Source organism: Pelophylax lessonae (assembly GCF_965119305.1).
Source record: "Pelophylax lessonae genome assembly, chromosome: 10".
NCBI classification, from domain to species: domain Eukaryota; kingdom Metazoa; phylum Chordata; class Amphibia; order Anura; family Ranidae; genus Pelophylax; species Pelophylax lessonae.
In genome coordinates, this window is record NC_138777.1 from 94,198,370 (window position 1) to 94,211,993 (window position 13,624).

General features: G+C 44.3%; 1 protein-coding gene across 2 annotated transcripts in view; it reads left to right on the plus strand.

Annotated features, from left to right (window-relative positions):
• The first annotated feature begins 259 nt into the window (after positions 1–259).
• Positions 260–13,624, plus strand: part of LRRC56 (leucine rich repeat containing 56) — a 131,282-nt gene continuing 117,917 nt past the window's right edge. The window contains exon 1 of one of the 2 annotated variants that reach the window (XM_082269575.1): positions 260–447. The gene's annotated coding sequence lies outside the window, so the exon portion shown is untranslated. The remainder of the gene's footprint in view (positions 448–13,624) is intronic. The other variant, XM_082269576.1, reaches the window with a different exon arrangement.

Here is a 13,624-nt window from a genome sequence, read left to right on the forward strand (position 1 = left end):
TCCATGGTACAGAAGGTAAGAACCCTCAGAAGATATATTTGATTGTATTCTGCTCATCTGTATACTGGCACATGTGATGACAGATCTGCCTGTGCATTCTCAGCTTTATAACATAATACAGACATTTGTATGGTTTTTATGATAACATTTCATCTGGATAATCTCCCTTACTTGTAAATAAAGCAGATCTCCTGCAGAGCACTGTCCTGTGTAGGAATGCTTAGCTCCGCCCACACAGGTAGTCGGATCGTCCTCTATGTCAGGTATCCATCAGGCGGACAATGAATATTTAGTTATGTTAATGACTCTCCCTCTCTCTCCCTCTCTGTCTCCCGGTTGCTATGACACAGGGCTCCTTGGTAACAAGGCCTGGGAATGCAGCAAAGCCTGGCCGAGTGTGATCGTGTCTGTACACAGTGATTGCCGGGATCTGATAACGGAGGGAAGGTAGGGATCGGACCGGGCCGGGTATAGAATGGATTGCTGGGCTCAGCTGTGATGTGGAGGGTGACCCAGGTATATATGGTGTCACTGTGTGTGGTCAGTGTGGGGAAGTCAATGCAGAGAAGAAGTACTACTAATGTATCAATTGTAACTCAGAGAGGAGTGAGAAATCTTCCTGCATTGCTCCCAACTCTCCCTGATTTCCAGGGACTGTCCCAGATTGGGAACAAAGTCCCTCTGTCCCTCTTTCCTCCTCATAAGTCCCTAATTATGGCCTGATCTATATAGTTGTATATAAAATGTATATTAATATTTCAAAAAGTGTTTCCCAGTACTAAACCTTTCATCAATTTCTAAATTTACTATTTTTTAATTTGTAATTTCCAAAAGACAATAAAGGAAAATTAGTGGCAGAAAAAAAAAATCACTTATGGGCTTAACTAATCATTTTTTGTGATAATTCTCCTTTAACCACTTCAGCTCTTGAAGATTTACCCCCCTTCCTGACCAGGCCCTTTTCTGCAATACGGCACTGCGTTACACCAAAGAGTTCATTGTCTCAGTATTTGATAAGCAGTCCATGACTATTTTAATGACGTTTTTCTTTAAAGCGGAGTTCCACCCAAAAGTGGAACTTCCGCTTTAGGTAGTCCTAACCCCCTGACATGCCACATTTGGCATGTCATTTATATGGGGGGGGGAGCGGGTACCTAGATTTGACATGTACCCGCTCCCACTTCCGCTCGGAGCGCAGCGGCGCCTTTAGCGGAAGTTCTCCTCTCCCCCTCCCTCCCTGCAATCTTCTGGGACACATCAGAGGTCCCAGAAGATTGCCGGCCAATCAAGATGCGGAGCGCAACTTGCGCATGCGCAGTGCGTACCCAGCTGTGAAGCCGCAAACTGTCACAGCCGGGTGCCCACACCAGTGATGCCGGCATCGAAGAGACCAGAGGGAGAGGATCGAGGCATTGGGCGGCCGCATCGCTGGACCATGGAACAGGTGAGTGTGTGTTTATTAACAGTCAGCAGATACACTTTTTGTAGGGGCTGACTTTTAATAAACACAGAAAAGGCTGGAACTCCGCTTTAAGGTAGTCTCAGTGGACTTGTAAGCTCTCTGACTATTTGCAGTGTGTTCACAACCAAATGTAATGGAAGTGTTTTTTTAAAGGATAAGTCCACCCTAAGGCTCCATGTACAGGGGACGTTGTTAAAAGTCCCTTTGAATGCTGGAATTTTTAGGACATTTAAAATGTCCGTTAGGTCACGTTTGCACCCACGTTTAGCGGGCGTTTGCGTTTAGAACCGTTCCTAGAGGTAAAAAAAATCATTCCCCTTTACCACTTCAATACAGGGCACTTTCACCCCCTTCCTGCTCAGGCCAATTTTCCCCTTTTAGCGCTGTTGCATTTTGAATGACAATTGCGCGGTCATGCAACACTGTACCTACACCAAATTTATGCCATTTTCCCCCCACAAATAGAGCTTTCTTTTGGTGGTATTTGATCACCTCTGGGTTTTTTCCTTTTTGCTAAACAAATAAAAAAAGACAGAAAAGTTTGAAAAAAAAAAAAGTTTTTTTGTTTATGTTATACAATTTTGTAAATAAATACGTTTTTTCCCGCACTGATGAGCACTGATGAGACTGCACTGACAGGCACTGATGAGGAGGCACTGATGGGGTGGCACTGATAGGCGGCACTGATAGGTAGCACTGATATGCAGCATTGGTGGGCACTGATAGGTGGCACTGCTGGGCACTGATAGGCGGCATTGATGGGCACTGATAGGTGGCACTGATGGGCACTAATGGGCACTGATAGACGGCACTGGTGGGCACTGATGGGCACTGATAGGCGGCACTAATCGGCACTGATGGGCTCTAATGGGCACTGCTGGGCAATAATGAGCACTGGTGGGCGACACTGATAGATGGCAATGATGGGCACTGGTGGGCAGCACTGATAGGGAGGGCACTGGCGGGCAGCACTGATGGGGAGGGCAATGGGGGGGCTCCCTGAGCCCTGATTGCCATCCCTGGTGGCCATAGTGGGCATCCCTGGGGTCATGGGTGGGCATCCCTGGTGGTTCTAGTGGCACCCCCCCCTGAGGGTCTGCACTGGTAATCAATGATCTGATTACCAGTGCTGACCCCCCCCCCCCCCGTCAGGGGAGCCGCCGATCGGCGCTCCTTTACTCGTGCCTGTCAGGCACATACTGAGGAAAGCCGATCAACGGCTCTTCCTGTTTACTATGTGACCAGCCGTGATTGGACATCAGTAGGCTCTTTACCGAGATCGGAGATGCAGGGAGTCAGACTGACACCTCGCATCACCGATCGCCGCTCTGCACGCCCCCGGGGGGCGCGCAGAGCGTATTATCCTGCCGCTGTCATATGACGTCCGGTGGGGATAATACAACCACAATCCCGCCGTCAATCTGCTATAGGGCGGGTGGGATGTGGTTAAAATAAAAAAAATGCGAGCGCTAAATGCGGGTCATCGCGTTCAGTCGCGTTTGGCCACGTTCAGTCGCGTTTTTGCGTTTGAAACGCCGGGAAACACACGTTCGAACGCAAATAATTGCTTTCCAAAAAACGTCCCTGAACTCAACTGCCTGCAAATGACTGTAAAGGACCCTGTGTACATGGAGAGATAAGATAACATGTAGGTGGGTTCAGGGGCTTCGGAAAAAAAACGCCCAACTTCTCCTAAACAGCCATTTACAACGTCCGGTGTACATGGAGCCTAAAACTAAAATCCCTACATCTACAGACATCTACGATCTAACACTGAGCTATCTAGCCCTGTAAGGAAGAAATCAGTATACTTACCTTTTTTGAAGCCGATCCGACCCGATCTCCAGCGGCGGAAGCTCTGCAGAGGACACGGCCGACAACGGCTGTGAAATGAATTGGAAGTGACATCACCTATAGACTTACTATGGGGCTTCCATTGTCGGCTGTGTCCTCTGCACGCACCTCCACAGTGGCTGAAAGCTCAGCGTGGGATCGGGTTGGATCGAATTAAAAAAAGCTAAGTGTACTGATTTCTTCTTTGCAGGGCTACTAGATAGGTTAGTGTTAGATCATCGATGTCTGTAGATGAAGGGATTTTAGTGTTAGGATGGACTTCTACTTTAACCACACAAGCTCTGGAAGGTAAACCCTCAATGACCAGGCCATTTTTTGCAATACGGCACTGCATTGCTTTAACTGACAATTGCGCGGTCGTGGGACTCAAATAAAATTGATGTCCTTTTTTCCCCACAAATAGAGTTTTCTTTTGGTGGTATTTGATCACCTCTATGGTTTTTAGTTTTTGCCTTATAAACAAAAAATTAGCGACAATTTTGAAAAAAAAAAACAATATTTTTTACTTTCTGGTATAAAACATTCCCAATAAAACCTTTTTTAAAAAATCAAATTTTTTTTATTAGTATAGGCCAATTTGTATTCTGCTCCATATTTTTGGTAAAAAAAAATCCTAAAAAGCATATAATAATTGGTTTGTGCAAAGGTTATAGCGTTTAAAAACTATGGGATAGATTTTTGGACTTTTTATTTATTTATTATTTTTATTAGTAATGGCGGTGATCACCGATTTTTTTGGAACTGCGACATTGCGGCGGATAAATCTCACACTAAGTGACACTTTTTGGGGACCAGGGACATTCATACAGTAATCGTTGCTAAATAATATGGACTGTTCCTGTATAAATTACACTGGCAGGGAAGGGGTTAACACTAGGGGTGATCAAGTGTTCCCTATATGTGCTTTCTAACTGTGTAGATTGAATAGATGCATAGAGAGATCTGTGATAAAGCTTAGCTGAATCACACAATCTTTCCCTGCCTCTTCGACAGGAGAGATGTCTTGCATTGTTTACATTTCAAACGGCCCCCTGTCAGTTTTGCTGAAGATCGCGGGAGGCCGGCGGCGATCGCGCTTGCTCCTCCCGCGGTCTGCCTCCCGCTGTGTCTAATCACAGCAGGAGCGTGGCTCTGGTGGCACATGAGCGCCGCCGAGACCACGTGCACACGATTCTATAGCTCTACGTGATTATGCGCAGCCTAGCTGCCCTGCCGCAGTGAATCTGCGTTAGGCAGTCGCCAAGTGGTTAATGATTGTGCTGAGGTTTATATGTGTCTGTAGGACTCTTGCTTGTGCCACAATACAGGCGGCCCCCGGGTTACAAACATCCGACTTACAAGGGACTCCTACTTACAAACGGGGGGAGACAACAGGAAGTGAGGAGAAATCTACCCCTAGGAAGGGAAATTCACTCCTGTAAGAGTTCTCATGGGAAAAATGTTTCTCCACTGAAGCTTTACCAATGCTTTCTTCTTCAACAACCCAAAATGTTTAAAATCCAACTGTCATAGGGACAGAAAGTGAGGTGAAATCTTCTGAACAGGGGTACAGACAGCAAAACAAATGATACAGGTGTCTTAACCTTTCCTTATGCTATCCAAAAGACGTAAAAATTATTATTTTGGCTGGAGCTACATTTAAAAAATGGACCTGTTCCGACTTACAAACAAACTTGACTTAAGAACAAACCTACCAACCCTATCTTGTTTGTAACCCGGGGACCGCCTGTAATCAAACCAAATCTTATAGATACAAGGAAGCCTAGGTTTTGTTTTCCAACGTGTGCTAGAGGTCACTATCTCCTTGAAGTGTCAGTCTTCTCAAGTTCTAGATTTGGGAGGTATCCTTTGCTCTGGCAGTAGACTGTTCCTCATCTTCACGTCTAATGTAGGGTTATGGGCTCTGCACTGGACTTAGTGACGTCAGGGGATCTGCAAGAGTCAGGGGAAGGGGCAGGAGAGGAGGGAGGGACTGGTCTTACAGCCTGGAGGGAGCCTGTAAAACTGATTTTTCCCGGTGCTCCTAGATATGAATGAGCATTTAACCCTTGACATAGAGGAAGCCCCACTCCAAGTGAGGATTATTTCCTTTCTCTAAGTTCAGCATTAAGACTAATGCCTCGTTTCCACTGAGTGGTATGGTACGGTTCAGTTCAGTATGTTACGGTTCGGAACGGTACACCTTGCGTTTCCACTGCCAATAGTACCCTTTCATGATAGGCGTGGTGTAGCAGGAAAGCTGTGATAGACGATTCTCTGTCAACCAATCAAAGTTCTGCAGAGTATAGCTCCACCGTGTTGGTAGGGTACTAATGTGCTTGGTACCCCAACGAAAGCGTCCCAAAAAAGTTGTACGGTACGGTTCGGAATTAGGGTACCATTCACAATGGAAACGGCATAAATAGCGTACCGTACCGAACCGAACCGTACCAGAAAGCTCAGTGGAAACGAGCCATAAGTGCACTTATCCATTTTGCCTCTTTGCTCTGAACTAAGAATTCTGGCCACACTTGCACATTACAGCCCATGAACTCACCCAGAGGTGAAGTCCACCAGTTTATGGGACTGTAATGCTCAGGCACAGCCAAGATCAGCTTTCGATGACGTCAATGTAGTGACAAAACGCGTCAAGCTGACACGCACGTTGCCTCGCTTTGAACTGGCCCTGGAACGCACATCGGTAGGAATACTTCCTGGAGGGTTGCGGCTCCCGGCATGTTGTGCAGGTGATCATAAAGGAGCCAAACGTTTCATAGGGATAAACGGGTCTGTCTGCTGGAAACTTTTTGTATGTTTTTCATAAACGTTTATCAACTTTTTAATAAACTTGGAGCATTGTTTAAATACTACACTATGAGGAGTCCGCCTCTCTATCTGGTTTGTGTCCCCTGAGATCTATCTGCAGGAACTTCCTCCACAAGGGTGCATGGTCCATTGGATCCGGATCACTGAGATATATTAAGCGCTACTTGATCTTTTGTTGACATACGCCAACAAAGATCAACTACTTCTGGTGAGTTTGTATTTCTCCTATTTTTGGCGGTGTTTGGAGGGTGCCACCATCACTATTATTTGCATGACTAAGAAGTTTAATCTTACGATTGATATCCTTATTGGAATTCACTTTGCACATGGGATATTTTTCTGGACTGTTTTTGAATGTTTTTCAAGGACTTTATCATATATATTTTTTCACATTTTTTTGCAATATAGCACTTTATATTGCAAGCACCTCTTATTGATTTTCATTGGATCGAGTTATGGTTTATTGATTCACAACTTAATTCAGTTTGTACCCACATTTTTAAGCTTATTTATTTAGGAATAATCACTTTACATTAATTTCTTTAAGTATTTTTTACATATATTTATTTAAATTTAAATTGCATGAGTGCACCTTTGTAGTGTTATTTGTGAGGAATTAGCGCTGCCTAAATCAAAGTTTGCGATTTTTATTTACATGGTCCACTACCCATAGGGTCTTAAAGCAGCATTCCTCTCGTGCAAGTGTTTCTTTTTCAGTTTAGTACAGCCAAGAAGTAAACAGTCACTGAATGCCGAGGCTGTTGGATCCATGTAAAGTTGATCATACACTGTTAGATTTTCCTGAGAACGTTCACACAAAGACCATTCATTACAACATTCAACAAGATCAGTGACTATACAAATTTCCTTTGAAAGTCCTAAATCAATAGTCATGACAGTGTTACAGGTTTTAGCATACCATTAAGAGATGGATAGAAGAGAATGTGACCTAGAACAAGTATGCGGATGAGTTCAAAATTTACTGACTGCATGCTTGTTCAAGGTTAGTGTCTCACAAACTGTAGTGCAGACTATCTCAACTTTTTAACTCCAGAGGAACCCTAGATATAATTTTCAGGTCCCAGGGAACTCTTGCTAAAATCTTTGGGGGTCAGTGGGAAAATGTTCCTTAAGATGGGCATACACTGTTTGTTCATTTTTGTTCAGCCAGCAGGCTGAATTAAAAAAAAAAGCAAAACGGACAATTTCCTTCATCTACACAAACAAGGTGGGTGGAGGAATCCCCCCTACAAGGACATTGTATTCTGACAGCTGAACCAGATGATTGGCTGCTTGGGGAACATTTTCCAACATGTCCCTTCGACAGAAGTCAAACAAACAGTCAACCTTTCTTGGACAGGGATGGCCGCACCCTGATCCCAATTTGGCTGATCCCTGCTGAGCCTCCTGACTTTCAATAATTGTATAACCAGCTTTACGTTGGTGATCAGTGGGAAGAATGCACCCCCTACATTAGTGATTAGTGGGAAGAAGCCCCCCCCCCCCCGTACATTGGTGATCAATGGGAAGAAGCACCCCCTACATTGGGGATCAGTGGGAAGAATGCACCCCCTACATTGGTGATTAGTGGGAAGAAGCCCCCCCCCCCTACAATGGTGATCAGTGGCAAGAATGCCCTCTTATTACACTGGTGATCAGTGGAAAGAATGCCCCTCCCCCCTACACTGGTGATCAGTGGGAAGAATGTCCCCCTACACTGGTGATCAGTGGGAAGAATGCACCCCCTACATTGGTGATCAGTGGGAAGAATGCACCCCCTACATTGGTGATCAGTGGGAAGAATGCACCCCCTACATTAGTGATTAGTGGGAAGAAGCCCCCCCCCCTACATTGGTGATCAGTGGCAAGAATGCCCTCTTATTACACTGGTGATCAGTTGAAAGAAAGCCCCTCCTCCCTACACTGGTGATCAGTGGGAAGAATGTCCCCCTACACTGGTGATCAGTGGGAAGAATGTCCCCCTACACTGGTGATCAGTGGGAAGAATGCACCCCCTACATTGGTGATCAGTGGGAAGAATGCACCCCCTACATTGGTGATCAGTGGGAAGAATGCACCCCCTACATTGGTGATCAGTGGGAAGAATGCACCCCCTACATTGGTGATAATTGGGAAGAATGCACCCCCTACATTAGTGATCAGTGGTAAGAAGCCCCCCCCCCCCCTACATTGGTGATCAGTGGCAAGAATGCCCTCTTATTACACTGGTGATCAGTGGAAAGAATGCCCCTCCCCCCTACACTGGTGATCAGTGGGAAGAATGTCCCCCTACACTGGTGATCAGAATGCCACAAACAGAAAAATAAATAAATAATTTGTGCAATTCACCTGACTCTGCTGAATGGCGTTTGACCCAGAACTATGCAGGCACCATCATTTGGGAGGTCAATTACTGCTGCTTAAGGAATCCCTAGCAACCTCTAGAGGAAACCCTTAGGTTCCATGGAAGTCTGCTTGGGAATAACGGGCATTGAGGCTGAAGACAGCCAGGCAACTAGTAGCCCGTGTATTTCTGCCTTGGAGATTTCCTTTCAGCAGCAGTGGGAGTGAGTTGGGAACACAGATCACTTTTCTTGGGCACCTGGTGAGGAGGATGAAGGAACAAGGGCTTTATTGATCCAAACAACATGGGCTCTGCTTGCTTGCGTGCTTTCTTGTTTTTAATCTACGCTAATGACAACTTCTTGACAACAATGATAAAGCAGAGTAGCATTACATTGCTAGGAGAACCAAAAAAAATAAATAAAATAAAACACATAAAGAGGACCATATTAAATTCCAGAATCTAACAAAGCCAGTTGAAGTCAACTTCAAAAAACTCGCCATGCCTCTTACTAAATACTTTGGACTGTCTACATTCCAAAAAGGGGTCATTTTGGGGGATATTTGTACTGTCCTGACATTTTTGGGCCTCAAGAAATGAGATAAGCCGTCCGCACATCATGATTGATCACTTTTTAGATATATTCCATAGTTTGTAGACTGCATAACTTTCCTACAGACTACATAATATACACTGATTTGGTTTATTTCCACCAAAGAAATGTAACAGAATACATTTGGCCTAAATTCATGAAAAGTTTATTTATTTGCAAAATTTTATAACAGAAACGAAGGAAAACATATTTTATATATTAGCCTATCATTGGTGTCAGTGTGAGGAATAGTACCCTATCGTTGGTGTCAGTGGGAGGAATAGTACCCTATCATTGGTATAAATGGGAGGAATAGTGCCCCATCATCAGTGTCAGTGGGAGGAATAGTGCCCCATCATTGGTATTAGTGGGAGGAATAGTGCCCCATCATTGGTATTAGTGGGAGGAATAGTGCCCCATCATTGGTATTAGTGGGAGGAATAGTGCCCCATCATTGGTATTAGTGGGAGGAATAGTGCCCCATCATTGGTATTAGTGGGAGGAATAGTGCCCCATTATTGGTGTCAATGGGAGGAATAATGCCCCATCATCAGTGTCAGTGGGAGGAATAGTGCCCCATCATTGGTGTCAGTAGGAGGAATAGTGCCCCATCATTGGTGTCAGTGGGAGGAATAGTGCCACATCATTGGTGTCAGTGGGAGGAATAGTGCCACATCATTGGTATCAGTGGGAGAAATAATGCCCATCATTGGTGTCAGTGGGAGGAATAGTGTCCCATCATTGATGTCAGAGGGAGGGATAGTGCCCCATAATTGGCGTCAGTGGCAGCAATAGTGCCCCATCATTCATATTAGTGCAAGGAATAGTGCCCCATCTTTGATGTCAGTGGGAGGAATAGTATTCCATCATTGGTGTCAGTGGGAGGAATAGTATTCCATCATTGGTGTCAATGGGAGGAATAGTATTCCATCATTGGTGTCAGTGGGAGGAATAGTATTCCATCATTGGTGTCAGTGGGAAGAATAGTACCCTATCATTGGTATAAATAAGAGGAATAATACCCCTTCATTGGTGTCAGTGGCAGCAATCGTTGCCCAATCATTGATACTAGTGCAAGGAATAGTGCCCCATCATTATTATTAATGAAAGGAATAATGCCCCATCATTAGTGTTAGTGGCAGAAATGATTACTGTTGGTGTCAGTGGGAGGAATAGCACCTCATATCATTGGGAGGAATAGTGACCCCAGGACCTAATAAGGGCTAGCAAAGGGCCGCATCTGGCCCTTGGCCCACAGTTTGGAGACTACTGGTCTAATAGGTGGGTGAGGTGAGATCTGATTATAGACAATACAACAGATATTTGCATTACTAGTTACAGTGGATAAATAATAGATAGTAGAAAAAACAGACACTTCATCAACAATACAGTTTATTATAAAATGTAAACAATAGTTAAAAAAATGTCAGCCCTCTTCAGGGACTTGACATATGTAATGGCATGCGGTCAGCCTGATATCCTTCATGTTGGTATTTGGTGCGTTATCTTTATGACACTCAATGGCTTTCTTGTTAAAATCTGCCGATGTCATGCTATCATAGCAAAACATCAACAATGCTGGGTTCAGAGAAGACTACATGTGTGCCTTCATAATCACCATTGAATGTGGTAACGTCATGTCAAAAGGCACTCCTCCTCACAAGATCAGAGAGGAGATGCAGCATTTTTGCCCCAGAGTGTAGCCCGTTAGCACACCATGCTCAGATGCCGTCTCCTTTAATTCCTTTTCCTACAATAACCTGGGTTCCTGAAGGTGCTCGGGGAAAAGTTTCTCAGCTTCTCTCTCTCAGCAGCTCAGAAAGGCCACTTCTAAAGAGGCAGAGGTAGGTGGGCAAGTGACCTGCAGCCAGGAGAGAGGTCCTTCACTGCCAGAACCGGTGTGCAGGCAGGAAGGCCAGAGTCTAAAGCCTGGTACACACTACTTATTTTTTTTTTTTGTTCAACCAAGCGGGCTGAACGAAAAAAACAAAAAACGGACAGGTCAGGTCGGAGCCGCTGTACTAACTATGCGATTTTAGGACTGACTGCAGTATATACGGGCCAAATATCGGCCGGTTTATATTGAACCAGCCATTGCCGCCCAACATTCTGCCTGTGTCTGCTAGGCTAAGGGCTACACGTACACTAGAACTTGCCTAGGCCAGGCGACAGAAAAACACTAAACGCCGCAAAAATGCAAGTAAACGCTGTACCATGTTTAGCTGCATTTAGGCTCCGTTCATACCTATGCAAGTTGCTTTTGAGCATTCCTGCTGTGCTTTTTGCGTTGTTACCTCAATTTTGCCGCAATATATGTTTTGTGTTTTATTTTTTTTTAGGCAAATTTGTAGAGATGCACCGAAATTTTGGCTGCTGAAACATTTCAGTCACAAATGGTTAAGAGAAAAAAGTGCCAATAATGGTGCCCAAAAATGCAGGCGATTCTGCTGCGAATTCTCGGCAGTTTTGATGCAATTTTAACGCACATTTGCAGCAATTTCGCGCCCATTTTACCACCATTTTACTGTGCTTATGGTTTGTTTTTCATAGGTCATGTGACATCAAATGCATAACACTGGTGCGTTAATGATGCGTTCTTGCTGCGTTTTCAATACACTTCAACGGGGAGGTGCGAAATGCAGCAAGAAGGATTTTTAACACCACAACGGAAGCGCAATGGACTAGCGTGAAGACATACAAAGAATTTGCAGGGATACATTTTTCTTGAGTGTTTCTTGCGCTAAAGGTGCCAATGGCCGAGAATAAATTCATATTCATTGAAATTGATTATAATAAAGCGGAACTGCACCCAAAAGGCGAAGTTCCTCTTTAAGGACTCGTCCCCCGCTCTTCTTGCACAATTGATGTAAATGTGTTCCATAGGAACCCATGTTAAAAATAATGTCCTGGGTTTCTGCAAAAAGCATAAAGCATGAATAAACTCATTGGTGTGAATGGAGCCTTAGCGCTTGGACGTTTATTAATTTCATTGGCCAAAATATTTTACCCCCAAAATGAATAAATGGCCAAAGACGGAATGCGGCTAGAGCATAGGCGCATTTACACGTTTTTTCCGCATTTGGCGTTTTTTAGCCAAAACATTCCTTACCTGAACGCAATTCCCCTGCTTTCAAGAGAGGGATAATTAACTGCCCTTAACTCTGCTGCTCCTAAACTCTAGTAAAGGCCTACGTATGTGTACATGGACATAGGCTTTTATTGAGTTGAGTTCAGGGGCTTTGGCAAAAAAACACCAAAAGTTCCTAAACTCACATTAGGAGCAGCCGTGTACATGAGGCTGTTTTGCAACAAGCTTCACCTGAAGACCCAGCTACTGTGGGGAACAAAACCTCAATTGTTACCAGAGTGCTCTGGTAACAATTGAGGTTTCCCAAGGTAACTCAAGGCCCGGGGGCATAGGGCCACCCAATTGGTTCCCCATTCGATTGCCATCCAATCCGCTAGACGGATGGGGAACCAGTTGGGTGGCCCTTTGCCCCCCGGGAATTTGGATTCCTTCAGCCCTTCACATGTACTACCATAGCTACCATGGACTTCACAGTGAGAGTCTTGTGAGAGATTCTGTTAATAAGGACATTTGCAATTATCTGTGTTCTGAATGGTTTCACTAAGCTAGTGATTCTCAGCTTGACTCCTTGTCTAAAGTCTAAAGCCTCGTACACACGGTCAGATTATCGAGCGAATATTCGTCCAATTTTTTGTTGCATGATAGTCTCATATGGAAAGTGAAGAGGTTACTCAACATACGAACGTTTCCGTATGACAGAATACAACTTCAGAAGTGACGTCATGTGTTGAATTGTTTTCTTTAGTTTCCGAGCATGCTTAGTCTCGTACTAATTAAACAAAATTCAGACATTGTGTTCACGTACGATAAAAATTTTATAGCCTGCCCCTTCAGCTTTTGTCATCCGAAAAGTCAGAATCGGCTGTAGAAAAGCACTATACTAATGATCAGAAAATCGGCAGACCATTTGTCGTACAAAATTTTACTTTAGGCCCCTTTCACACGGGGCGGAGTCGGCAGAGTCTGTCCAAGTGGATCCACCTGCTCAGCGGGGATCTCTCCACTTAATCCCCACCAAGCAGGCGGATGACAGGTCTGTGTCCGCTCGGCTATGCAAAGCAGACACGGACACAGCCTGCTGCTCTCTATGGGGTGGTCGGATGAAAACAGACTGCATGTTCGTTTCCATCCGATTGTCATCTAGGGTTGCTACCTCATCCCTTTAATCCAGTACACATATTAATTACAGAAGTTCTGAGGCTGATATAATGCACATAAGGCACCAAGCGAGTTTAATTACCACCTTAATCAGCCACAGAACCTGTGTAATTAATGTGTGTCCTGGTTTAAAAGGATGAGGTGGCAAGCCTATTGTCATCCAATCTGCTATCCCCATCTATCTGTTTTTAGCAGGGTGTATAAAAATCAAAAATCCAAAAAAACTGATTTAAAAAAAAAAATGTATTTAAATTGAAAAAATCTTTTTTTTTTTTTTAAATCAGTTTTTTGGGGTTTTTATCAAATTTATTTTAATAAAAT